This window comes from Macaca fascicularis, chromosome X (genome assembly GCF_037993035.2).
Source record: "Macaca fascicularis isolate 582-1 chromosome X, T2T-MFA8v1.1".
Classification (NCBI taxonomy): domain Eukaryota; kingdom Metazoa; phylum Chordata; class Mammalia; order Primates; family Cercopithecidae; genus Macaca; species Macaca fascicularis.
This window is the reverse complement of record NC_088395.1, coordinates 22,235,757-22,263,571: the sequence shown is the minus strand read 5'-3', so window position 1 is coordinate 22,263,571 and position 27,815 is coordinate 22,235,757. Positions and strand designations below refer to the sequence as shown.

At 39.0% G+C, this 27,815-nt stretch overlaps 1 long non-coding RNA gene across 3 annotated transcripts in view; it reads left to right on the top strand.

The window, feature by feature from the left end:
• The window catches only part of LOC135969323 (uncharacterized), a 139,529-nt gene that overhangs the window by 33,976 nt on the left and 77,738 nt on the right, over window positions 1–27,815 (top strand). For 2 of the 3 annotated variants that reach the window (XR_012429885.1, XR_010584506.1), the window contains exon 2: window positions 15,979–16,060. This is a non-coding gene — a long non-coding RNA (uncharacterized lncRNA). Of the gene's footprint in view, window positions 1–6,965; window positions 7,082–15,978; window positions 16,061–27,815 lie in introns of all 3 variants that reach the window. The other variant, XR_012429884.1, reaches the window with a different exon arrangement.

Here is a 27,815-nt window from a genome sequence, read left to right as displayed (position 1 = left end):
CAGCTTTACCTGATTCTTGTACAAGCTACTATTATGGTGACCAGCTCTGCAAAGATTTCAAGAAATTTGAAGTCTATGCTCCTGATAGTAGGAGCAACTTGATAGCACCTTACTTCATACCCGAACATTACACCTCTTGTCTCCCTCCTGAGCTTCCCTGCTAACATCACTCAATGACCCCAATGGACACAACCTAGTCGTGTGAGAGACAGAACACCTTGTGGGTTAAACTGAGACCAATGGGGAGTGGAAACCAGGTGATGAATCGGTCTCCTTTATTCCCACCAATGGCATTCTTGAGAGGCAGTTAATTTGTGTCACGCACGTCCGTGTGAAGAGACCACCAAACAGGCTTTGTGTGAGTGACAAGGCTGTTTATTTCACCTGGGTACAGGTGGGCTGAGTCCGAAAAGAGAGTCTGCAAAGGGTGGTGGAGTATTATTAGTTCTTATAGGTTTTGGGATAGGCGTGGAGTTAGGAGCAATGTTTTGTGGGCAGGGGGTGGATCTCACAAAGTACATTCTCAAGGGTGGGGAGAATTACAAGGAACCTTCTTAAGGGTGGGAGAGATTACAAAGTACATTGATCAGTTAGGGTGGGGCAGAAACAAATCACAATGGTGGAGTGTCATCAGTTAAGGCTATTTTCCCTTCTTTTATGGATCTTCAGTTGCTTCAGGCCATCTGGATGTATACTGCAGGTCACAGGGGATATGATGGCTTAGCTTGGGCTCAGAGGTCTGACAATTTGGTTCATGGGAAACAGTCCCTCAGGACAAACACTGAGAGTATACAAGCAATGGACCTTCAGTAAAGAAATTCTAAGGGACACACTTCATGAAGAAGGAAGATGATTACAGAAGGCATGTCTGAGATGCAAGAAAGAATGGAGAGTCAAGACTAGGTAAACTATAGATAAATGTAGACAAACAACTATGTAAACCCAAGCTGGTTTCTAATTTGTGACATTAGAGAACAGCATGTCGTTAAAATAGTGGGTCATAATAGGATAGTCAGGAAAGTTTGGGTAAGGAAAGTTAAAGCTTTCTAAAGTACTCATATTGGCTGGGCGCAGTGGCTCATGCCTGTAATCTCAGCCCTTTGGGAGGCGGAGGTGAGTGGATCACTTGAGGTCAGGAGTTCGAGACAAGCCTGGCCAACGTGGTGAAACTCCTTCTCTACCAAAAATATAAAAATTAGCTGGGCATGGTGGTGCACACCTATCCAGCTTCTTGGGAGGCTGAGGCACAAGAATTGCTTGAACCCAGGAGGTGGAGGTTGCAGTGAGCCAAGGAGATCATGCCACTGCACTCCAGCCTGGGCAACAGAGAAAGACTATCTCAAAAAAATAAAATAAAATAAAGTACTCATATTCTTCAGGAACAAGGTCACTGTTGCTGAACTTCAGGCTGCATTAAGCTAAATACAGACCTGTAACCAATGTACAGTTGGACTCTTCTCATCTTACTTTTGAGATACAAATAAAGGGATATCAGATATCAAAGTGAGTATAAGATTGAGTCTCTGAATTTTTAAGAACCATTCCCATGACTCATCTAGCCCCAGCCAGATTAAGGATATAAAGAGAAGTCAAAATGGAGAAATGTGACCAGATTCAATTTAGATATTTCATCTGAAAAAGCTGTTGGATGATGAGGTCGTGCTACCTTCCTACTTTAAGTGTAATCAGACGAACTTCCATGGTTTCACCCAAAGCACTTAAATATACTTCCTGTAACTGGAAGACACAGAAGATTTGTGAATTTCTCATGCCTGAAAAATTTAAAGCAACCAGTCATGGAAATGGCCACCTAGAGATTCCAGCTACAAGAAGCTGGCAGAAAGTACCTGGCTCCTAAGTGGCGTGAAAGACAAAGAAACCTGACAGCAAACACCACACTGTGAAAGTTAAAAGAATACCCTTTGAGAGTGGGAACAACCGTATCAATTTAATATTGTCCTGGATGTCCTAGTCAGACAATTAAATGAGAAAAATAAATAAAAGATATAATAACTCAAAAGGAAGAAATAAACCTGATAGATATTTTTTCTGTATAGAAAAACTAAAATCATCTACAAGCAAATAATTTGCCTTAATAAGAGACTTTGGCAAGATTATAACCACACTACAGTATACTAGTAATGAACAACACGTGTAGATTTTCAAGACACCATTTAAAATAGCAACAAAAGAATATGAGGAACATAGGAATAAATCAAACAAAAGTTGTGTATTAGTCTGTTTTCACGCTGTTGATAAAGACATACCTGAGACTGTGCAACTTACTAAAGAGGTTTAATGAACTTACAGTTCCACATGGCTGGGGAGGCCTCATGATCATGGCAGAAGGTGAAAGGCACGTCTCACAAGGCAGCAGACAAGATAAAAGAGCGTGTGCAGGGAAACTCCCATTTTTAAAATCATTGGATCTCATGAGACTCATTCACTATCATGAGAACAGTATGAGAAAGGCCCACCCCCAAAATTCAATTACCTCCTACCAGGTTCCTCCCACAACACGTGGTAATTGTGGGAGTTACAATTCAAGATGAGATTTGGGTGGGGACACAGCCAAACCATATCAAGTTGCATTAGATTCTAATAGAGAAAATTATAAAATAAAACTATTTGAAGACATTAGCAAAGAGCTAAATAAATGGAGAAATATATTCATGGATAAGAAAAATATGACTTCATGAGGCTGTCTTTCCTCACCAAATTCATCTGTAGGTTCAATGCAATTTTAGTAAAAAAAATCTAACAAGTTTTTAAGATATTTAACAAGCTGATTCTAACATTTATATCAAAGAATAACAGACCAAGAATAGTCAAGACACTTCTGAAGAAAAACAAGATACAGGAACTTATATGAGATATCAAAACTCTTCACAAATGTTAGCAACAAAAATATTATAGTTTTGGCCTAGGGAAAGGCCAATTGACCCTAGTAACAGAACAGAGAGCCTAAAAACAGACTCAAAACTAAATGGAAACTTGGAACATGACCAAAGGATCACTAGAAATTAGAAAGGTTGGAGGCTTTCAGCAAATATGCTGAAACAACTAGTTATCCATACAGAAGAAAATAAAATTGGATTCCTTCCTTGATATAAAAATCAACTCGACATAACGTAGGATTTAGATATGAAAGGTAATACCTTAAAATATTTTTTTAAATATGAGAGATTATCTTTAGGTCATTTGGGTAAGAAAAATCTCATTAAACAAGATCAAAAGTTACCACTCAAAGTTGTCTGAAAATAAAAATATAAAGAAAACAAAGTAAATGCCTCTCCCCACACCCCTTCTGAACATCACACCTTAAGAGGAATAATAAAGTGATTCATGACCAGATAAGGATAACCAGCACAGTGAAGGGTCTGGATATCTTGGGATTTTATGTGTTTTGTTTTTGTTTTTTGGATTTTTTTTTTTTTTTTTTTTTTTTTTTGGTTTTGGTTTTGGTTTTGGTTTTTGGGTTTTTTTTCAGATGGAGTCTCACTCTGTCGCCTGGGCTGGATTTTTGTGGCGCGATCTCGGCTCACTGCAACCTCTGCCCTCCAAGTTCAAGCGATTCTCCTGCCTCAGCCTCCCGAGTGGCTGGGATTACAGGCGCCTGCCGCCACGCCCGGCTAATTTTTTGTATTTTTTTAGTAGAGACGGGATTTTACCATCTTGGCCAGAGTGGTCTTGAACTCCTGACCTCGTGATCCACCTGCCTTGGCCTCCCAAAGTGCTGGGATTACAGGCGTGAGCCACTGCGCCCGGCTGGGATTTTAAATTTTTAAGAGATGAAAAAGATAATTTACAGGGCACATGATAATTGCCTTCAAATATTTGAAATATAAAAAAGTTCAGAAGGTTTAAAGTGTTTGGGGGAATGAGAATTTATAACCACACACTTCCATTTCCTCTCTTCTTCCAGTATGGAAGGAACTCTTTGGGTTTCTCTCTTCAACATCCATACCCACTGCCTTTCTCCAACGCCCCACCCCCTGCAATAGAAGAGATGAGGATGAGGAGACATGGGCTGTGTAGACCTGACTTTGCTGGGTCTTTCTTTTAGAGCTGGTGAGGAGTTCTGTCTGCCATGATAGGACATAATAGATACATTCTCATAGGGATGATGGCTCTGCCCTGTAACAGAGTCCAGTTCAGAAGGAAGTGGTTGAAGTCAGATGATGGTTTCAGGTGGAAGACCCAACTTTATCCACAGTAACATTGATCTTGCCATGATATCTAAGCTCTATGGGTATTTCCAGTTGGTTCAAAACCAAAGGGAAAAATGGAATGAATAATTATCCACATGATTACAATCCTCAAAACCTACATCAGACTTTTGAGTTATACATCTTTCTTCGGTCTGAAGAGGATTTTAAAGAACCTGCTTCTTTTTTTTTCATTTGTATTTTATTTTATTTTAAGTTCCAGGATACATGGGCAGGATGTGCAGGTTAAACAAACTGCTTCTTAGGAATGCTTCTCCAAGGCAGAACTGAGATGAATGGGTGGAACTTATAAGCAGAAATATTTCACTTTGAACTTTTTAATATCTAAGAACTTTCTAACAATTGGTTGGTGCAAGTGTAATGCAGTAAGTTTCCCAGCAAATTTCCAGTAGAGGCTGCCAACCCACAGAAACAGAAGAGGGTATTCCTGTGGTATCTGTGGCCTCCAATGTCCCCTCTAACTATAAGATTCGATGAAATAAAATAGATGCAAACTTAAAATGTAACTTTGCCATTTTAAGGCCTCAAAGATAAGGGCAATACAAATGGTTTTTGACCAATATTCTTGTGTTCCAAAGTAACGTTTTTCAAAATTTTTATGCCATTTTTTATATTATTTGCCTTCAAAATCCCATGGGAAACTCTTTCTGACATAAACTTTGAAGTGTGGCAACCACAAAAGCAAGACTATTCCTCACACAGAGAAGAATATTCTTACCTGGCAAATTAATCATCATTTGAAAAGGTTCTGGAGACTGATTCAGATTCCTCCAGATAGAGCAGAAAACATTCTATATGTATAACTCACTTTCTCTCTTTCCTCCAAACTCCTATTTTCTGACAATGCTGTCTGCTGTTTTTCTTCTTTTTGAAAATTGCCACTTAATAAGAGAGTAGGTTGAAGTTAGTGAGTCCTAAACTTGTCTGAATATTAGAATCACATAGAGAGGCTGTGAAACTCTCAATCATCAGCTCCTACCTCAAGCCAATCAAATTAGAATCCACGAGGGTGGGAATCAGACATGAGTGTTTTTTGTTAACATCTCCAGATGATTATCCTGTTCAGACAACTATTAGCAAACATCCACAGTGCCTAAACTGGACCATGCATCAGAATCACCTGGAGTGCTTGATAAAACAGCTTGCTGGGCTCTACTCTCAGAGTTTCTGATTCAGTAGGTCTGTGATATGATTGAGAATTTGCGTTTTTAACAAAAATTCCCAAGTGATAGTAATGACCCTGCCCTCACCCTGCCCCTTGCCCCTGAACAAACTGAAAACCAAATACACAAATGTGTGTATGCTTCCCCATTTGGTTCTCAAAGAGGGAGGCTTTAGGATTTAAAACACACAAAAACAAAAACCAAGCAGCTTGATGATGTTTCCATTCTTAGGTGCCCCCCCACACCCCCCTGCACACACACACCAAATCAGTTAAGATACGGTTCCTTCCTTCTACTTCATTTTTAGCCTACTTTTAAATAGGGTCAGTGCTTTTTAAGATCCACCCCCCAGGCAGTCTGAGCCCGAGCTCACTTGCAAGACCTTTAAAATATTATTGTAGCCCAAGGAAATCCATAAGGCTTTTCAAAGTTCCAACAACCCTGACAGAAGCAGATTAAAATATGACAAAGCAAATCCAAAACCTAAATCACCACCACTTTAAGGGGGATAAAAATATATGCATATACATATATATGTGTATATATACACATTCATAAGTATGTACATATACACTTTGTTTGTAATGATTATAACAGAGATCATGTAACCAGGTTTTTTTAAGTGCAATCATTAATCTTGCCATTGGTTAGGCAAGCCAGATTCCTGTTTTTGAGATGGACAAATCCACAGTGATCCCCAAAATACATCCCTCTTCACCCGTCTCCCAGGGTGTTCAGGAACTCTGCCTGAAGGAAGACTCAAGGTGCATCTGCTTTTCCCATCTGTTTTGAGCCCTGACAGTGTTTTAGTGTTTTGGAGGTTTCGTTATTGAAGAACAGTGGGAAAAAAAAGAATTAAGTTACCACTGCTAAATTTGTACAATTCATCTCAGCAACCTGGCCACATCCTTGAATCTATTTTTTTCAAGCAGTTCTGGCCTTAAGTTTCAGATTCATGCAATTTCCCTGGTTTTGACAATCTGTAGGCTGTTTCAGTACCCAAACCCAATGATTAGAGTGCCAAGACCATTATTTTTTTTTTTAACTCCAAGGGAAGCCTTCCATTTTTTTTCAACTTTACGTTCAGCATTTGCTGCCACATTCTCAATGTCTTCATTGCCTTTCAACTTGAACAGTCTTCTCTCAAGTTGGGAGTGAGAAGCTAATGAAATTCAGGAAGAACAACATAAGTGCAATCTCATCCCTGAGGAAAAATGCAGCCCTTCATTTTGCCTAAGATTGAAAACCTCAACTCGTGTTCCTTGAAAATGTGCTTCCAGACCATCTTCATCATCACTCTCATTCTATTCTGGGTAAAACGAGAAAACATATGTGAAATACTTAGAAAAGCTTAAAGCACTATACAAATATAACGGTTGGTTATTATTATATCCAGACACAGGCTGCTGTTCAGACATGTGATTCTCTTCCACAATGATCCAAGGGCTAAGTCTTCTTACAACCGATCCAAGAGTAGTAATTAGTAATTTATCTGACCCTCACTCTGGTACTGCTTGGAGTTGGGGGGTTGGATGGAGACATAAAACTAATTACTGTTTTATGATCTTTACAGTATCAAACCAGAGGTGGCTCTTACTATGTCGGCCTGATACCCACCTGACTAGACCAGGGGAGATTTTTATTTAAGGGCTGGACCTAGCTGGCCTTGTATTATACCCAGATTTCAAGGTAAGAGGCATCTAATTCAACTCTCTTATTTGACACATGGGCCAAATATAATCCAAAGACATAAAGTGGCTTGCCCAGTGTTTCACAATGACTCAGAGTCAAGCAGGTACTCACAGTCCTGAGGCAGCATCATATTCAGAATCATACTGTCTTTAGCTGAAACACACTGATGATGGACACAATGATTAGTAAATAGGTAAACAGACAGATGGATTTCTTACACAGTATTTACAGATGGGTATAATGAGCTGGTCTGAACATTGAGGATTTTGTTGACAAATCTTGTGAAAAACAGAATTTGCAAAGTATTTCCATCTGGCTGGGTGCAGTGACTCATGCCTGTAATCCCAGCACTTTAGGAGGCAGAGATGGATGGATCACCTGAGGTTAGGAGTTCAAGACCAGCCTGACCAACATGACAAACCACTGTCTCTACTAAAAATACAAAAATTAGCCAGGCATGGTAGTGCATGCCTGTAATCCCAGCTACTCAGAAGTCTGAGGCAGGAGAATCACTTGGACCCAGGGGGCAGAGGTTGCAGTGAGCCAAGATCGCGCCACTGCACTCCAGCCTGGGAGACATAGCGAGACTCCATCTCAAAAAAAAAAAAAAAGAAAAAGAAAAAAGTATTTCCATCTGTGGTAAAGTAGCACTCGTACCCAATAATAATTTACAACTTAGCTCAGCAAATGATTCAGAGAACAAAGCTCATCATTACAGGAAACTACAGTTGTCAGCACTAATAAAGGTAATTAACATTGATGTTTAAGTTTTTTTGCTTACCGAGTAACAGGCAAGGGATTTAAAAGAAATAACTTTATGAGGAAGTTAACCAGCCGTCCCATAACTCTGTACTTCGGTTCCATTGTTTTAAACATCTTAATTGCCAGGAAAACTTAAGCACACAAAATGAAAGAAATAGATTGGGAACTCAGGGAGTGTGGTTCATCAGTTTCCACAGCTTCCTTTTTTCATTATAATACAGTTTCCATTTTTAATTAAATGAATAAAATAGCTGTGTTGCCTGTGAGATTACATACAATTGCCAAATAAAGCTGCAGACATCTCTCTCCTTAATGTGCTTAGAGAAGACTGCTATGCTGTCTTAAATAGACACATTTTCTTTACTTATCTTGTTTTGAATTTGTACAGACTTATAAAGTCACAACAGATGTTTCCTGTGGGTACCGGGTAGCAAATAAATTATACATCAGTTTCCCATTGGTTTTTCTTTCTTAGCAGTCATCAGATTCTTTTGAGCTCAAAATTGGTTACGGAAAAAATCAAATCTACTTTCCATATTCTATATACTCCTATATGGAGAATGTAGGCCAAGCCAATGACAGTAGCCTGGGCATTCAGAATTTTTATTTTTATTTTTTTTTAAAAAAAGATAGTTTAACTACCTGTCCATCTCCCATTGCATCAAAGTTTAAAAATTGCACCAGCACACCATCAGGAATTTACTCTGTACCAGGCAGAAGGTGAGGCACAATGGAGGATAGAGAGTGATAATGGTCTCTAACTTCAGAAGACTACCATCAAAGCAACTAACTTAATACAGTAGCAACACATTGAGGGGAAGCGTGAAATTCCTCTCTCCAGAGTTCTGAAAGCATTTTTGTAGATAGGGACTTAGTTATAAAGAAGATGGCCACCCAAGCTTCCTTAAGTTCTATGAGTCAAATCATATCCAGTTAAAATTTGTGTAGATTTGAAATATTAGACAAAAAATACCAAACTTCAGCAATGACACAGAAGCTAAGAGACATGACTTTGAAATAGGCTCTGCCATCCCACCTATCATTCAAATTATCTGGTATAATAATCACATTTGGATAGAATGGAAAAAGGTGAGAAAGAGCCAAGGGCAAGGTCCTCAATGACTCTCCAACTGTAGATGACAGTGCAAAGAAAGAGGTCTCAGGAATGACTGGTTTGTGTGAGCCCTGTGGAAAGAGTGGTTTCCTAATAAGAGCAAAATAGCAATGGCCTGGCTACTGTGGGAGAATGCCAAGTCATCCTTAGGTCCCAGGTCTCTGAGGAGTGGTTGTAATGAACAGCATCCACGTGGTTGTAGTTTCAAGGAGGGGAGGAGAGGGGACAATTGTATAACTAGATTAAAAGCATTCATTTACAATGAAACTGTGTCCAAGGAGGAAGACTGGGAAATGTTAAAAGGTAAACTAGCAGGGGAATGGTAACTGAGGGCCAGGACAGTCTCAAACTGGATAAAGATAATACCAAAGAGGATGGAGGAGTAGGGAGTTCACCTTTGCTTAGTGAGACGCAGGGTTTCTGGAGATGGAACCATGAGGCTACTAAATGGTCTTTCCTCTGGTCTCATTGACTACCCAGGTCTGGAAAGTCTTGTGTTTTCCAATTTATAGAGAGGTGAGGATATTCCAGAAAGACTGACAAGCTAAGAATTGAAAGCTTGTCTCAAATAAGCCTTTATTATCCAAGAAGCTTCAGTGTTTACAATGTAAATTGTATTTTCAAAACTGTTCACATCTTAGCCCAAGGAATACATACCCCTATTATTTTTCCACTTCACTGTTTGGGCAACTCCCATCCCCAACTCTAAAAAGCCATCGTCGTTGTTATTTATTACAATAAACATGGTGATGATGTGAGAGTCTAGAAATTATCATTGTTAAGTCTGACCCACGTTTTGCAAGCATGGCTATGGTCTGTCCTTGTCACTTCTGAAATTGCTTGTCACTACTCAATGCAATGTGTAAATTGTGGCAGCTGTAATTGGAGCAAAGAATCTATTGCTGCTGATCATGAAAAATTGTTTGTTCTGAAGCATCTTCTGCAAGGCAGCTCTTTTCTAAAAGTGGCCCATTATTTCTTGTATTCTAACCATTTTGTTCTAATGAGTCAAACAAATCCTCTGACTAACAAGTCAAAGGAGCAATAGGCCAAGGAGTAGGTGTGTACAGAGCTGATGACAGCCTGGCTCCCTTCCCATGTCCTTACTTGCTCTCCATAGCTCAACTGAGTCAACTAGCAGCCCAGGTTGAGGCCTCTTTTAGTTCCTGACATATGCACAAGTTTGGAATATATTGTTCCAAACACAGTAGCTGGGTTCCTCTGTTGCAGCTGGGATTTCCTTTACCAGCAGCCTTGTGTCTGAAATCTTGTGTCTTCCCCAACAACCCCAACCCAAGACAATAACTTAGAATACCTGTAGCCTGATCCATAGCTTCCTTGCCATCACTCTTATTCTCTGTGGTCCAATCTGCCTTACTTGCGTTCCTTAGCTCTCACTATCAACACCGCCCATCTAGAACAGAAGAAAAAGGCAGGACAAAGTATAGCATCAGCACTTGAAAGTGGTGATTCTTTAACTTTTGTGCCTGAGCACCTCACTCTTAAAGAGGCACTCACTCTCAGGAGAACAAAAGTGCCAACCTGCTCTTTCATGACCCTGAGAGTGAGTGCTGCCTTAAATGTTCCCTGGGCACCTCCCTTACCTTACCCTAGCCTTAGAGCTGAGGAATTCCATCCTTATCCACAGCCCATTTAGCAGGACATTGATACCCTGTGTATTGTTGTTGCTGTTTAACAAATCACCTCCAAAACTAGTGGCTTAAAATAACAACTATATCATAATTCTGAGGACTGGCAAGTTGGGCTGGGCTCAGATGGACAGTTATTCTGGTCTCAGCTGGGCTGTCTCATGGAATCTTGGTTAGCTGTGGGTGGGCTAGTTGGCTCTACTTGTGGAGGTTGATTGGTTGTTGACTGGGGTGCCTCAGATCACCTCCACAAAGTCTCCTAGCCTCCAACAAGGGCTTGTTCTCATGGAAGGTAGTCAAGGCTGTAAGACAAAGCAGAAGTGAACAAAGCATCTTGATGCCTAGGCTTGGAGATAGCACAGAGTCATTTCTGCTGCATTCTATTGGCCAAAGAGAATCATGAGGTCAGCCCAGATTCAAAGTATGAGAAATTAGCTTTACCTCTTGATGGAAGGAGTTCACATTGCAGAAGTCACATTGCAAAAGGCCTTCATACATGAAGGGGTGAAGAAGTGTAGCCATTTTAATCATCAATCTACCATACCTTGCCTTACCCAGCCTCACTCTGGGTAGGCCTCTTCCCCAAGTCTGATCCCTATTTTCAAACCCTTAGCCAAATAAGTATGATTCTGCTGCATATGGTAGCTATCTGATTAACTGGATAATAGCTAACTGTTTGCCAAGTTTTCAACAGCCATCTGGATTCCTAATGGATCTATACATGCCTATGAATTCATTGATAACAAAAAATCTAGAAGTTAGAAATTATCACATTCCTTTGGCAATGTTCCTAGACTGCTATCATCCCTCTAAGAGGCCAACTTCCGTGTCAATTTTACTTCCATTCTCCCCACTTGTCCCTGTTTTTGCTCTCTCTTTTTGTAACAGAACCTCTCCTCCTTCCAATGAAGGACTCAGTACAAAGAGTCTTACACTCAAAGCCTTACACTCGAGTCTCCCTGAGTGACAACTGTGAGAATTTCTTATCAAAATCAGTGATTCTCAAAGAATAGTCTCTTCAACAAATGATGCTAGGCCAACTGGATATCCATATGCAAAAGAATGAAGTTGGACCCTTATCTCATACCATCTGCAAAAATCAACTCAAAATGGATCAAAGACTTAAATATAAAACCTAAAACTATAAAAACTCTTAAAAGAAAACATGCGAGTAAATATTCATGGCCTTGAATTTGACAGTGGATTCTTAGATATGACCAAAAACACAAGCAACAAGAATGAAAAATAGATAAATTTGACCTCATCAAAATTAAAAAACTTTTGTGAATCAAAGGATACCATCAAGAAAGTGAAAAAACAACCCACAAAATGGTGGAAAAATTTATAAGGGTCTAGTATCCAGAGTATTTTTTTAAAACTCTCACAATTATGATATGGCTGTAATAATTTTTTTAAAGAAACAAGTGTTGGCCAGGATGTGGAGAAATTAGAACCCTTATACTTTGCTAATGAAAATGTAAAGTGGTATATCTGCTATGAAAAATAGTTTGGGGATTCCTCAAAAAATTTAACATAGAATTATATGACCCAGCAATTCCACCCCTAGGAACATACCCAAAAGAATTGAAAACAGGTGTTCAAAGAAGTACTTATACACAAATATTCATAGCATCTAGCCAAAAGGTAGAAACAACCTATGTCCATCATTGAATGAATGGATAAGCAAAATGTTGTATATCCATAAAATGGAATATTATTCAACCATAAGAAGAAATGAAGCATTGACCCATGCTACAATGTAGATGAAGGTGGAAAACATTATGCTTAATGAGAGAAGCCAGGCACAAAAGTTCACACTTTGTATTATTCCACTTATATGAAATATCCAGAATAGGTTAATCCATAGACAGAAATCAAATTAATGGTTCCCAGGGGTAACCTATACTAGATAATTCAGAGATAGAATCTTGGTGGCTGGTATCCTGGGTGGAATGGTGGTTTGTAAGAGCATCCCAGAGCAACTAGAGCCACAGGCTCTGAATAAAAATTGTTCAGGAAAAAGCAGTAAGAGTCCAAAAGGAAGACACTACTTTATTATCACATTGAAAAGTCAAATCTAAACCTGAGAACAGGTGAGCCAGAGGTCAGGAGTAAACAGGTACAGGGGGATACGAAGAATTGGAGGATGGCTGCTTACTGGATACAGGGTCTCCTTTGGGGATGGTGAAAATGTTTGGGGACTCAATAAAGGTGATAATCGCACAACATTATGAATCTACTAACTACCACTTAATTGTTTACTTTAAACATGGTTAATTATATGTTTTTGAATTTCACCTAAATTGAAAAAGAAATTTGTGCTCTGAAAAAAAGTCAGTTTTTCTCAACCTTGTCTGTACATTACTTTTACTTGGAGAATTTTTAAAACACATCAATGTGCTACCTACCCCCTAAAATTCAGTAGGTCAGGAGTGGAACCCAGGCAGCAATATTTTTTTAGAAACTCTTGTGGTAATTCTAATTAGTAATAATGTTTGAGAATTTCTGGCATACATAAAAAAGAATGGCTGAAACATAACCAACTTAAAGCAACTTGTCGTTTATCAAGTACCTACAAAACACTGCAATGGTTTGCTTAGCACAGTGGGAGGATGTAAGGATGATTTCCAGTTTTCACAATTACCCATCTTCTACATACGCACTCTGCTTGTGGAGTTGTGCCACAGAGCTCAGACATGACCCCAGGTATCTCTGGAGGCCCAAGACAAATGAGGTTACCTTGGGTTCTTTCAGGGTTATCAAAATTTCTAACATGGGCTTCTAACTATTCCAAATGTAACTATTAGATATGATCACGATAACACTATATAACAAATCACTCCAAGCCTTAGGAGCTTCCAAAAACAATTTCACAAATCTATGAGCTCTAAGATGGCTCTGCTTCAGCCTGCATTGGCTGAAGCTGCTCTGCTCCACATGTCTCTCATCCTCCTCATGGGATTGGAAGGCTAGCCATAATCTGTGTTTCTAATGGAAATAGCAGGGGTTTAAAAGAAGAGACCCTACTTAGCACATTGTATTTATTTATTTATTATTGACGAATTATAGTTGTATTTATTTATAGGGTACAAAGTGGTGTTATAATTTTTAATATACGTGAAATGATTAAAAATCCCTACATGCGTCACAGCTTGGCCAAAGGAAGTTACATGGCCAAGCCCAAGTCAAGGCTGAGGGAAAATACTCCACTCAAAATGAGGTAATCAGAGAAGGACCTTAAAGTTACATGGCAAAGAGCATGGTTACAAAAAAAGAATTGGCCAGATGCAGTGGCTCACACCTGTAATCCCAGCACTTTGGGAGGCTGAGGCAGGCGGATCACTTGAGGTCAGGAGTTCGAGACTAGCCTGGGCAACATGGCAAAATCCCATCTCTACTAAAAATACAAAAATTAGCCAGGCATGGTGGCGCACACCTACTATCCCAGCTACTCAGGATGCTGAGGCTGGAGAATTGCTTGAACCCGGGAGGCAGAGACTGGAGTAAGCTGAGCTCATGCTACTATACTCCAGCCTGGGTGACAGAATAAGACACCGTCTCAAAAAAAAAAAAAAAAAAAAAAAAAAAAAAAGACTGAAAATTCAGGGCAATCAATCTATCACATATAGTAATAATAATTATAAAGATGGTACTGAAATTAATGTTATTTATTGGATACAATGTGCTAAAAATAATAAATTCATTATCTCATTTGATCCTTAAGACCAAGTTTATAAGGTAGATATTATTACCTCCATTTCCAAAAGAAGATATGGAGGCCCAGAGAAGCTAAACATTGAGCTCAAAATCACACCACTGGTAAGTACCAGGGCCATGGTTCAAACCCAGGCATGTTCTACATTAAATCCTATATGTTCTTTCCACACCAGTGTGGTCCTGATGACAGATGTTTAGTTTGGGGACAAAATGTCTGATCCCCTGTTGTGAAGGACAAGCAGCAGGGATAAACTATACTAGATAATTCAGAGATAGAATTATGGGAGCTGGCATGTTTCTGGATGGAATGGTAGTTTTTAAGAGCATCCCAGAGCAACTAGAGCCACAGGCTCTAAATTAAAAAAAAAAAAAAAAAAAAAAATGTCCAGGAAGAAGCAGTAAGAGTCTGAAAGGAAGACATTATTTTATTATCACGTTGAAAAGTCAAATCTAAAGCTGAGAATAGGTGAGCCAGAGGTCAGGAGTAAGCAGGTACAGGAGGTAAGGAGCAAGATGGAGATATGACAGATATATTAGTTAGGTCAATCTAAGCAAGCTGTTAAATGATCCAAAACTATAATGGTTCAACACAATGAAACTTCATTTCTCTCACCATATAACAGTCCAAAGTAAGTACAGGCTTAGGGCAGAATGAGGTGGAGTTGCTCTATTTCCAGACAATCATTTGGGAAAGTAGGTTGACAACATCTGTGCCACCTTCAACATATGGCTCCGAGATAACCTGAGGTATCATCATCTTTGTCAGCTGGAAGAGAAAAAGCTCATAGAGACACATGAACAGGAAAGTTTATTGGGCCAGACATGAAGTTTTCACTGAAATTTAATTGGCTATAACTCAGTCACATGACCTCACATGAAAGGCAGAAAAGCTGTGTTCCCAAGAAGTGGCTATGGATTTTAGTGAATGGCTAACAGCTTCTACCACAGAAGGAGAGTCAAGAACCTGTACCCTGCTTGGGACTGAGTCACCCAGAATTTTCCTGGGTAACTTGGATTAAACAAAAGATCAAAGTGGACAGGTCTAATTTGTCCCTCGGGTAGACTCCCTATTTCGCTTCAATTCATCACAACTCTCTGCATCCACACCCTTGCCATGGCCTCTTTATGGGCAGAATATACTTCTCTGCCTCTTGACTGTCATTTTCGCCATGTGACTTGCTTTGGCCAATAAAATGAGGCAGAAGTGACAGTATGTCAGTTCCAAGCCTCGGCCTTAAAAGAACTCGTGTTTCTGCTTTCTTTCGTGTCCTTGCCATCACAAGATGGCAAATGAGAGGAACATACCTAGACTATCCCACTGATCCCAGGAGGAAGATGAAAAACACATAGAACAAAACCAAATTGCCCCCAGCTGAACTCAGCCCAGATCAGCTGACTCCAAGCAACCCCCAGATTTGTGAGCCAAATACTCACTTTTTGTTGTTTGCTGATAATGTTATTTGCCGTTTTGTTGTTTGATGCTGTGGTTGGTTGTTATACACATTATTGTGGCCATAGTTAAGTGATACACCACCCCAGCCCCGTCTTACCACAGTTAATTGGCACACAGCCAGAAACGCCCTTAGACATGCCAGGTTGGGGATAGCACTTTCAATTGGCTTCTTTGAGCTAAATGCCATGCTGATTTTCAGGTAAATCCAAATGTGAGCGGCATTCTAGAATCCATGGAGGCCCCCAAAGGAAGACAAGCTTTCATCCTTGCCAGCTGATTAAGTAAGTACACGATGCTGCTAACTGCATCATATTCAAAACCTCATGACTCCTAACATGTTCCACAGAAGAAGCAGATGTCATCTTGACAGGATTTCTTTGTTTTCTCAATAGATGCTACAAGAGCTGCCCATGCTCTCCAGAGCGGGCAATTTATCAAGAGATCAAGATTATTCACTGTGTTTTATTAATACATTTTATGCAGTCATACTGATTTCAAACAAAAGTGTCTTCTAATTGTTTTTGCCTCTCATTTGATGACAGCATTATTTTAGAACAATTGTACCAGTCCAAAAGTTATCTTGAGTATAGAATGTAAAGAGACTACACAAAGTGCTTCTACCTATAATGAAGTGTCAAAAACTTCCTGCATCTGACAGTTTTTCCTAGAAATTGAAAATAACATTTTACCTTTTCCCTCTCTGTAAAATCACTTTTCTTTTTAAGCAGGAAGACATTAGATGCCATGGAGTTTTCTGAATGTATTAAAATGAGCTGCAAATCAGCCTAGTCTACTTAAGCAGTCAAGTGGCATGTTCATATGTTACCGACATGACCGTCTCTGAATTACCCTCATCCTCCCATTTCTAAACGCAAGTCTCTCCTTCTTTGTGAAACTCCCTCTGAATGCAATAAGTAGAAGTACAGTCTCCAGTCTCAGGGGAAGCTTGAATCATATACATTGTTGCAGCCAATAGAATGCACCTTTCAGACTTCCAGCTGCCGGGGACCTGGGCCCTAGCTGCTGGACTTTGAAATTCATTACTGCATTTGTGCAGGGCACACCTCCCACTGGCTGCTTCTCACCAATGACTGAGCCCAGTATGGGTACTAAGTAATGCAGTCCCATTCCTAAGAGACATAGAATACCTCTGATGGCCAAGGTTGGTTGGGGGACATCTTGACAACCTTGTCAAACCTATTTTTTTTTTTTTTTGACTGCACACAAGTCTAAAATTTTTTCACCAAATCTCTTGTCCTCCCCCTTCACTCAGGTCACACTTGGATTGTGGCCTAATGGCTCTCTCAGCCTTTCTCAGCTCCAAAAGCCATGTACATTTAATCCTGTCTTGACATCTGCTTCTTAGAGGATTGGACTTACACACCCATGCATAGTATATATGTGGAATGAAAGGCCATCAGACAGCCCAATTTATCTTTAGGGTCACCAGCCCAGAAGAGAATGGTCGCTCTGCTCCTCAGAAAACTTACTCTTAAGTAAACCCAACAAATTTTCTGGCTGGCCTAATATTAAATTTTCTGCATTTGCTTAGTGTGCATCATAATTGATTATAACAATAATAACCTACCTCTTGGTTATTACTACAATCAAAGAAAATACATATAGTAATCCCATTTACTTACCGTGTTTAAACATGACCTAAGACTCACTAAATATGATTACCTATCTTATTTACTTCATTCTCTGTATGGTTCGGGCTATTTCCCAGAGAAGAGGGTCCTTCATTTGGTAGGAACGATAGGGTGAGGGCAATGCAAGAGTGGTTAAATAGCTGAGCAGGTTGGTAACATTCAATAATGCCACAACCCAACTTCAAAACTTTGCTGGCCCCTCATTTCCAGACAACGAAATCCAAACAAACAAACAGAAACCCCACAGACAACATCCAAACAAAATTCCAGACAACAAAAACTCATGACATGATATATAACTCTCTAATGAGCCAAAGTCCTCCTCCTAGTTTTTCCCCATATAGGAAATTGATATTACTCTAGGTTTCCACACTTCTGGTAATTCAGTTTGGCCACAGAGAGCTTGAGAAAGTTACACACCTACCTCATAGCTGGCCCCAATTTACCCTCTTAGTCTTCCCCACTTGGCCTCCTGTCACTTTCCAATAATATCCTTCAGGTGCCTCCCTTCTTATCTAATTCCAAAAGAATTAAAATAGCATTTGGAGAATAAGAGCTCCTGCCTCGCTCGAGCAAGGTAGAGATAAGATCTATATGTTCGGAGAGAGAGAACATCATTGATTGGCTAGGAGGAAGGAGGGAAGGAGAATTAGCATCTGAACATGACCCAACATCTATGTATTCTCACTCTATCTTTTTTATTAAGACAGCTGATCATGTCAACATAGTGTTTTTTTCCTATAAAAATAAGTTTCTGCTGGCTATTGGTCTATCTCAGACACCTATTTTCCAAATAGTTTTCAGTTAGCAACTTTCAAAGCAACATTTTTATCACAGCCTGTAGGACAATGACTAAAACATGCTATTGCTGACTTGCCTAACCAATGTACAAGAGCAACCTGAATGAAATTTCTTGGTGGGATTTCATCTTGAACCCTGCCCTTGCCCTGAAACCTTACCTGGGATGCCCCATGACAGTCTATTAAGGTTTGGTCTACATAAAATTCTTACTGCTCTGTCTGAACGACATATTTCTTGTCTCCCCATTTTCTGTAGTCCCCTGAATTTCCAGAGCCATACTCTATTCTGTACCACAGTGCTAAACTCCTGTTAGTTCTTGTCCCATTGGTTCTTGACTCCTTCTTGGTGCTTGGTCTGTACCAGTTTCACTACTTGATCTGTGATTGTTCATTCCCTCAGTGCCCAGCACACAGCACACTGTGCCGTCATTCCAAACAAATGTCCCCACATCAGAGTGTATAATAAACTAGAACTAGGCAGGTATGGGAAGGAGATTGGAGCACAAGGCTATGGCATTGCTCCTGGTCGTTTTTAACACCATTTCATTCCTCTCATAGGGCCTTAACTTTCAACACTGAGAGTATCTGCTGTATCTCAAAGGTTCAGACACCACCCAAGTCATCTGTGAATGAGGCCTCAATACAGAGGGTGGGCCCGGCAATATCAAAGAACAAAAGGAATTTAGAGCAGCATTTCCTCCCCAGAGCTGTTATCGAAGAAATAAATTTCCCCAGAATGTGATCCATTGAAAAGCAGTTCTATAAATCATTAAAAGGTGCTGTATAAAAAAAAACTTTACTTCCACGGTCAAATAAGTCTGGAGGACTGTGTACTAAGCAAACTTAGGTAATCTTCACTACAGGGCTTCTCAGAGCTTTTACTGCACTAATAGGAATTATGAATCACCAAGGAGTGGTTATAGCATGAAGCAGTTCTCACACTTATTTGGCCATGGGAGCCTTTTTTCTTTTTGAAGGTCTACTGGTGTCTTGCATAGCCCCGTGTTCAGAGGATCGTGGTTTGGGAAAAGCTAACCAAAGATAACGTCTCTCAGTCATAGATGACACAGGGGAGTAAAAATGATAGAAGACAGTTTCTGAAAAGCCATGTTCCTCGCCAACCCCATGTGACACATACATTCCTCCCCCAACATGGGAAATTGATACTACTCTGGATTTCCACGCTTCTGGTAATTCAGTTTGGCTAGAGTGACCTTGAGAAAGTTACAAATCTACCTCAGGCATGGTTTCTTCATTTATGACAACTGGCCGTAAAAATATATCTTCCCACTCTAGTTCCCTAAGCTATAAGAATTAATGGAGCCATTCCTAAGGAGTGATGTGAATTCCTTGGAGAAAGTCTCTATGTAAATACAAGGTCTTGTCATCTTAAATGCTATGGATTTATGTCCTGGACTATACAGTGACAACCATGCAGAGAGAGAGTGCCTCCATTATTTTTCAAAGCTGTAGAAGTCTGATCAACACATTAGCTTTTCAGCAATTGTCATTTATAAATAGCATCCTCCCAAACCCTGCCTTTTCACATGAAATTCATATTTCTTCCTTTGTGAACTGATAAGATGTGGCAGCAATGTACCCATGAAAGCCAGAACTCTTTGGTATTTCAGTATTAATATTTGTAAGTGCTAGAAAAGGTAAAGGACTTGCATGTATATTACAACATTTATTTACACAATAGAGGAAAAAGCCAACATGGAAAGGGCAAATCAAGTTCTTCATTACTTATGTAAATCGGCGTGTGAGACCTAATTCTTAAGTGCCTAATCGCATGAAGGGAAAATTGAAGCAAGATTTCAAATTAACTTGGCATAAAGATATATTAATTACATCAAGAAATAAGGAATGCTTTGGTGGTATGGATGTGTGGTATTTGAAACACTGGGTTGAAACTGACTCAGATAAATTTTACTACAGACCAGTTTTGTTTTGTTTTGTTTTTGGTTTTTTTGGATGATAAGAAGTAAACCAGAGAAAAGAAGTACAGACAGTAGGGTAAACAGAACCATAAACAAGAAGACTTTATTATCTTTTTTTAAGTATCGGTAACAGAGATGGAAAACACAGTGTTGACTGACTACTGTAAGCTTGGCCAATGTCATGTTGATTATGGGTGACCATGAGCTAAGTGGATATGGAATGTCTAGCTCAGAGAAAACAGCTGGTTACATTCACATTGCAGTTTTTCAGGGATTCTTGTGCTTTGTACCTAATTTATTCTTCTGTCTTACCTGCCCCAAGGAATTCTTTGTTAGAGCTGAGTTTTTCCTTCTGTATACATGTATCCTTCCCACCTTGAGATCTGTTGGCTCCATTACCACAATCTTTCCTCTGCCCAAAAGGCTTTTTATCTCCTAACCTATAATTTTCCTCTTGCTCCCACTCTACCTCAAGAAAAGTTCCTCAATCCTTTAGAGATAAAATGACAATCGAGAAGTTAAAAAAAAAAAAAAAATCTCTTGCTGTTCCTTCAATTTTTCTTAAAAACACTCACCTGGTTTAGACTGCAGGACAATTCTTAGATTCTACCTTGTCACCTCTGCATGTACCTCCAAGTATTGATCTTAATCTAAAATTCCAAATCACCGTTTAGGAATGAATGGCAGCTTAAAACAGTCATTCTACCTCTTTCAATTCTCTCAAATATCTCCTTTAAATAGTCCCATAGCCTACAAGAATTTGTGAGATAATGCAGATGAACATGAGTGGTGCTTAGGTAATTTTTAATCTTAAGGAAATTTCTCTCTGTCATTTGCCAAACCAAACTAGGTATATTACATGGCAAAAAAGCAAATCTTCAGCCAGGCACAGTGGCTCATGCTTGTAATCCCAGCACTTTGGGAGGCCAAGGTGGGTGGATCACGAGGTCAGGGGATTGAGACCAGCCTGGCTAACACGATGAAACCCTGTCTCTACTAAAAATACAAAAAAAATTAGCTGGGTGTGGTGGCGGGTGCCTGTAGTCCCAGCTACTTGGGAAGCTGAGGCAGGAGAATGGTGTGAACCTGGGAGGCGAGCTTGCAGTGAGCCGAGATCGTGCCACTGCACTCCAGCCTGGAGCAAGACTCCATCTCAAAAAAAAAAAAAAAGGAAAAAAAAGCTTCCTATATCATCATTTGACTCAACAACTGATGTAAAAATGGTCCATGTGCTACTTTAGGAAATTGAGCCTCATTCTGTATTATTTCAATTATTTCCATTTTAGTTCCTCATGACATGCAGATGTAGAAACTGTCAAAACCTGTGATAGGACAAGAAGTTCCATAAGATATAAAAAAGCCATTGAGGTTCACAAAGATTATAAGAAAAGAAAACAGTCTGTTTTAATCAAATTGTTATTGCTTTGGATCTCCTGCCAGATTCTGTGACATTCAGTCATTCACTCAATAAATGTCAAACACCTACGAGGTGTTGCTGCTGGCACTATGCTGACCACTGCTTACAGAATCTACAGCCAAACACCACACAGTTGAATCAGGGACCATCAGCTCCATTTCAAACACACATATGAGTTTTAATTTTTAACTACCTTAAAGTAGGGCATAGCATGCACCGACTCCACTCCTCCCATTGTGTTATGTTTGGCAAGATCTATTTACATGATCTCTCTGATCTCATAAGAATTCAAATGTACAACCTGTGATTAATAATGACAAAGTAGTGTAGTATCAGCACAGTAAATTATAGGCAAAGTTCTCTGGGAACATCTGGAAGAGAGCTAGTCACTTGGCATGAAAAAAATTAAAGGAGACTACTCAAAGAAAGGGCTGTGTTTAATCTCCATTAATCTCCCTGTACATTGTGTCTCTATGCAATGCAGCTCTGTTTATTCCAGAATAATGTAAGTATATCCTTTTGACCTTAATTTCCCGGTTAAACTTGTGTTACCTCCTTAAAGTTTTTCCACTTCTGGCTTCTAGTTGTGATGTAGAGTTAAAAACAGCAGTCCTCCCATTCTTACGATGAAAAAATAACCAAAGTGACTTCAAATTTATGACTTTTCCAGAACCCCTTGTAGAGCTGAAATTGCAGAGTAACCAAATGACAGTGGCAAGGACACAGAGAGACCAGAACTCTCATATATTGCTAGTGGGAGTGGAAACTAGTACAGCCACTTTGGAAACGAGTTTGACAGCTTCCAGTGAAGTTAAACACATACCTACCATATGTACCAGTAATCACACTCCTTGATATCTACTTGAGAGAAACAAAAACTGATGTTCACACAAAAATCTGTACATGAGTGTGTATGGCAGATTTATGCATAACGGCCAAAACTGGAAACAGCACAAATGTCTTCCAGCTGTTGAATGGATAAACAAACTGTGGTACATCCATACAGTGGAATACTACCCAACAATAAAAATGAATGAACTATTGATTTGTGTAACAACATGGATGAATCTTAAGTGCATTTTGCAGAATAACAGAAGCTGGACCCAAAAGGCTACATTTTACATGATTCCATTTGTCTGATACTCTGGAAAAGACAAAAACTATAGGGATGGAAAACAGGAGCAGTGGTTACCAAGAATTGAGGCGTGGGGTAGGGATGACTACGAAGGGGCAGCAAAAGAGAATTTCTGTAGTGATGAGACTATTTTGTAAGGGACTTTGGTGGTGGATACACAACTCTATTTGTCTAAATCAATAGAACTGTATACCATAAAGAGTGAATTTTAATGTATGTAATTTTTTTTATATCAGCAAGGATGTGCGAGAAAAGAAGGAATGCAGCCTGGGACAAATCTAACTGTATTATAAATGAATCATATAACCACCCTGAAGTTGGTGAGGAAAAAAGAACTGACCTAAATCACTTTGGAAAGCAATGTTTTGACTGGGTACTATTAAGACTAAAAGCAAAAAAGCACAGTGGTAAATTTGTTTCTCACAGGGTTGTGGGTTAGCAATTCTAAAAGTATTTGTATTCCAGGAGCAAAGTAAGTAAATTTGTTGTAGGTAATGAGAGCTGGGTTCTCACCTTCAGAGCAGGAAGTTACAAACACAGAAAGTGAGAAAGCTAGAACAAACCCTGTGGTGCTGCATTAGAGTCGGAGGTCTGAAAAATGACACACAATTTTTAAAATTCATGTATATGCAGATAAATAGATGTAGATAGAAATATAGATGTGTGTTTACATGTGATATCTTAGTAACAATGTTTACATATAAGCACCCAAATCTTCGTTTCTAAGTACCGTTTTTCAATAAAAGGAACCAAGGAAAATACAAGATGAACCCAGAGCATGTTTTGGTGCCAGAAAGTAAAGAAGTGGTAAAAAAAAAAAAAAAAAAAATCTGAAGAAAGAAAGAATAGGGGCCTGTTTAAAGGGCATATGAGCCAATCTGGAAGAGCTTCCAATGGCCAAAGTTGAAATAACTTGAGCAACAAAATGTTTTAAATGATAATATTGGACTATAAACCTAAGAATAAATAAATATGAGTCTATGCTGATATAAATGAATAAATGAATAAATAAACACGGGAGGAGGGACAGCTCTCCCTTAGAGAAAATCTCTAAATAACTAATATAGAAGGAATTAGGAAAATAGAGGATCACCAGAACCCCACAGTAGTAATTGCTGCAAGCAAGATCTACCAATGGATGCTAAAATTTGTTTGCAAAAGAATAAATGAAACTTTTTGAGATATTTGTGTAGTCTCAAAAGTATCACTCCAAATTATTCAGCAATTACAAGGAGAAAAATAGTAAAGTCATAGTTGGGAATATGGTAGATACCACTTGGCAGATTAACCAAGTGATCGAGATGAACATCATCAGCAGTACATAGCCTCACGGACCCCTTGATATGATGGACTGAAAGGGCACCTCACCTCTGTGGTATCCTTCCCAAAAATGCATAACCACTATCCAATCATGGAAACAACCTCAGACAACCAATTGGAAGGACATTCTACAAAATAACTGACCAGTAGTCTTCAAAAGTGTCAAGAACATGAAAGGCAAGGAAATACTGAGGAAGTGTCACAGATTGGAGAAGACTGAGGTGACGTGACTAAATGTAATATGCGATATAAGAATATTAGGGGAAAATTAGTGAAATCTACATAAATTCTGTAACTTCGTTAATAGTACTGTGCCAAGGTTAATTGTTCAGTTTTCATAACTGTCATACTTTGTTATGTATGATGTAACATAAGGGAAAACCGGATAGAAGGTATATGGAAACTGTACAATTTTTGCAACTCAGCTGTAAAATTATTTCAAAATAAGAATTTTGAATTCTAAATATTTTGAAATAAAATTCATCAAAATAAAAAGTTAAAAACAATTTGAAACTCAGAGGTATAATTCTTAAGCTCCTGTGACTGACTGACTGCATTTTCCAACAATAGCCCCATTTGCTCTTCTCAGAACCTTGTCACTGCCCTATCAAGAAGTATGCTCTATTTCCCCTCCCTTTAAACCTGGGCAAGACTTTATGACAACTTCAATGTATAGAACAGACACTGCATGACTTCCAGATCTAGGTTATAAAAGGTGATAGATGCAGCTTCTACCTGGCTCTCTCTCCCTCTCTGTGGATACTTACCCTTAGAACCCAGTCGTGATTTTGTGAATAAGCCCAGGTCACAGGAAGAAATCACATGTACATATTTCAGCTGAAAACGCCAACTAGTATCTGACCCAAGCCGGGTGTGGTGGCTCACACCTGTAATCCCAGCACTTTGGGAGGCCAAGGTGGGTGGATCGCATGAGCTCAGGAGTTCAAGACCAGCTTGGGCAACATGACAAAACCCTGTCTCTACAAAAAATACAGAAAGTTAGCCAGGTGTGGTGGCGCACACCTGTGATCCCAGCTACTCAGGAGGCTGAGGTTGCAGGATCGCTTGAGCCTGGGAGGCAGAGGTTGCAGTGAGCTGTGATTGCAACACTGCCCTCCAGCCTGGGTGACAGAGCAAGACCCTGTGACAAAAAAAAAAAAAAAAAAAAAAATCTGATGCAACAGCCAGATCTGTGAGTGCTCACACCTTCAGCTAATTCTAGCTCACAGCCTTCAAGCAGTCTCAACAGTCACTGAGTAGAGTTAAGACATGCTGTCCCACTGAGCCCTGCCCAAATTGCAGATTTGTGACCATAATTATTGTTGTTATTGTTTTAAGGCACTGTTGAGGTGATTTGTTATGCAGCAAAAGATAACTGCAACATCTACCCTAAACTGATACCATTAGATGCTATTAGAAGATACTAGATTATATTCATTTCATCCCTTAGAACAAAGTTTTACTCACCACGGTAAAAAGAGAATTCAAAGGTGGTGTGAGTCTGGTACCATTTCTTGCCATTTTGTTTCTACAGTGATTTATTTTCCTACACAGTATTCCTTTTCGAAGGAGGTCAATATGACACTGAGTTATTGGGACATATCCTAAGGGACTATTAGGTTTGTATTTTGCTAGGTCTCATTCTAAGCACATCCATATTAATGTCTACCTGCTCACTTTCAGAACTAAGTCATCCTGTTTGGCAGTGCATAAGGAGCAAAGTGATCTGTGTCCTCAATTTCCCCCTTTCCTCTGGGTCTTTACTTACCTTTTAAGTTCAAACATGTAGTCTCCTAATTGATATGGATTCTTGCCTTCTCGGTAGAGCTGGAACCACACAAATAACCATCGTCTACTGGCAAAAGGATAGTGTAATGGTTTTCAATTGGATTTTTTCTTAAATTTGTCAACGTGTACAATAAGAACTATGCTGAAGATAGAAAGCAAGGCACATGAACTTATCAGGAAAATACATATCTTTGATACAAATGAAAGATGCCAAATAATAGATCAATACCCATCTTACGAATATTTGAGAACGTCTTTTCCTTCCACAGTTTCTAACTCTTAATTTTCACAATTAAGCTAAATTACTACCTTCATCTTATAGAAACAGCAAAATAAATTGTACCATCTTCAAGATATTAACATGGAGGAAATAAAACAGGGAATTTTTAATGCATGTTTTTTTCCTGCTATAATTAAGACAGACTAATTTTCTAGGGATATATATTATAAACATTCTTTTGTTCTTATCTATTAAAGTGAAGTATATATAATTAAGAGACTAATTTTCTAGGAGTGTATATTACAAAATTATTTTGTTCTTATCAGATTAAAGTGAAATATATTTCAACACACCTTCTTTAAATCACCATTGTCATCTGAGCTTACATCAATCTCTTGCTTCATTCTACTTTGAGAGCAAGGGAAACAGCATCAAAAACCCATTCAGTTTTGAGTCAGAAACACCTGAGTTTGAATCCTGGTTCTCTGTCCCCTACTTGTTATATAAGTGGTTCTCAGCAGAAAAGGGGTAGCTATGTGAGAGGATGGATATACGAATTTGCTTTACTATTGTCACTATGTCACTATGCATATATATGACAAAGCATCATACTGTACACCTTATATATACACAATAAAAAATTTTTAGTGTGCAAAAACACAGGTTAAAACACAGGTTACTGGAACCCAACTCACAGATTTTTTACTCAAGTAGGTCTGGGGTAGGCCCTGATATTTGCATTTCCTACAAGTTTCCAGATGATGCTTAGTTACTACTTGTTTTTAGTCTCAGATTCTATGGCTGAAAACAAATGGGAAGTTTCTACCTATATCATAAGTACTCATTTCCTTTCCCTGTATCAGTTAATACCCGTGAAACAAGTCCACGATGCCTTCCCACAATTCTGAAACCCAAATATTTCGTAAAAACAGAACTTTTGGGTTTTCTCTTAAGTTCGGTTCAAATTAATTTGGCAGCAAACCTATTGTATTTACAGTCTTCATTTATTTAGATTTTATTTTATATATACTTTAATATATATAAAGTTTGATTATTGGGAGCTGTGGCCTTGTTCCACTGGCATTGATTCACACTACACAGTTTTCAAACCATATTACCTTTCTAAAATGGAAAAAATTCTCAATACTGAAGGTCGTCTGACTCTAAATGTTTTGGATACGGAACTGGGGACCTGTCTTTAGCACTTCAACATATTTATACATTTTCTTTGGTTTTGTTAACGGCTTTCAGCTTTCTCAACTTGATTATAAACACCTCAAGAGCAGAATCGTGTATTATGTGGCAACTCCCCATGTCATTTACTACATATTGAACACGAAATGTATACTAAATTAATAACCATGGCATTGAATGTATTGACCCCAATGAGATTTGAGTAAAAGATTGACATGATTCCATAGTATGAGATTCGAGAAGGAAAGATGAATCAAATCTATTGTGAGTTTCTCAAAATTGCAATTCTGACTATAATCCCCATAATCCCAAATGATTCTGACAAGGCGAAAATATGACAATGAAATCCTTCCTCCTCTTTGCGCCTGTCACACATTATACCTAAAGTATTGTAACTGGACCTCATTCCCTCTCACCTTCTCAAGGACCTGTGCCACTATTACTCCTGGATTTGTGTGCCTTTGACCTCACACTTTTCCAATAGCTACTTTCCATCAGCCTTTATAGATCCTCAAATCTTTTACTCCTTAAAAAAATTAAAGATACTTTTTAATAAACTGCACAGAAGCA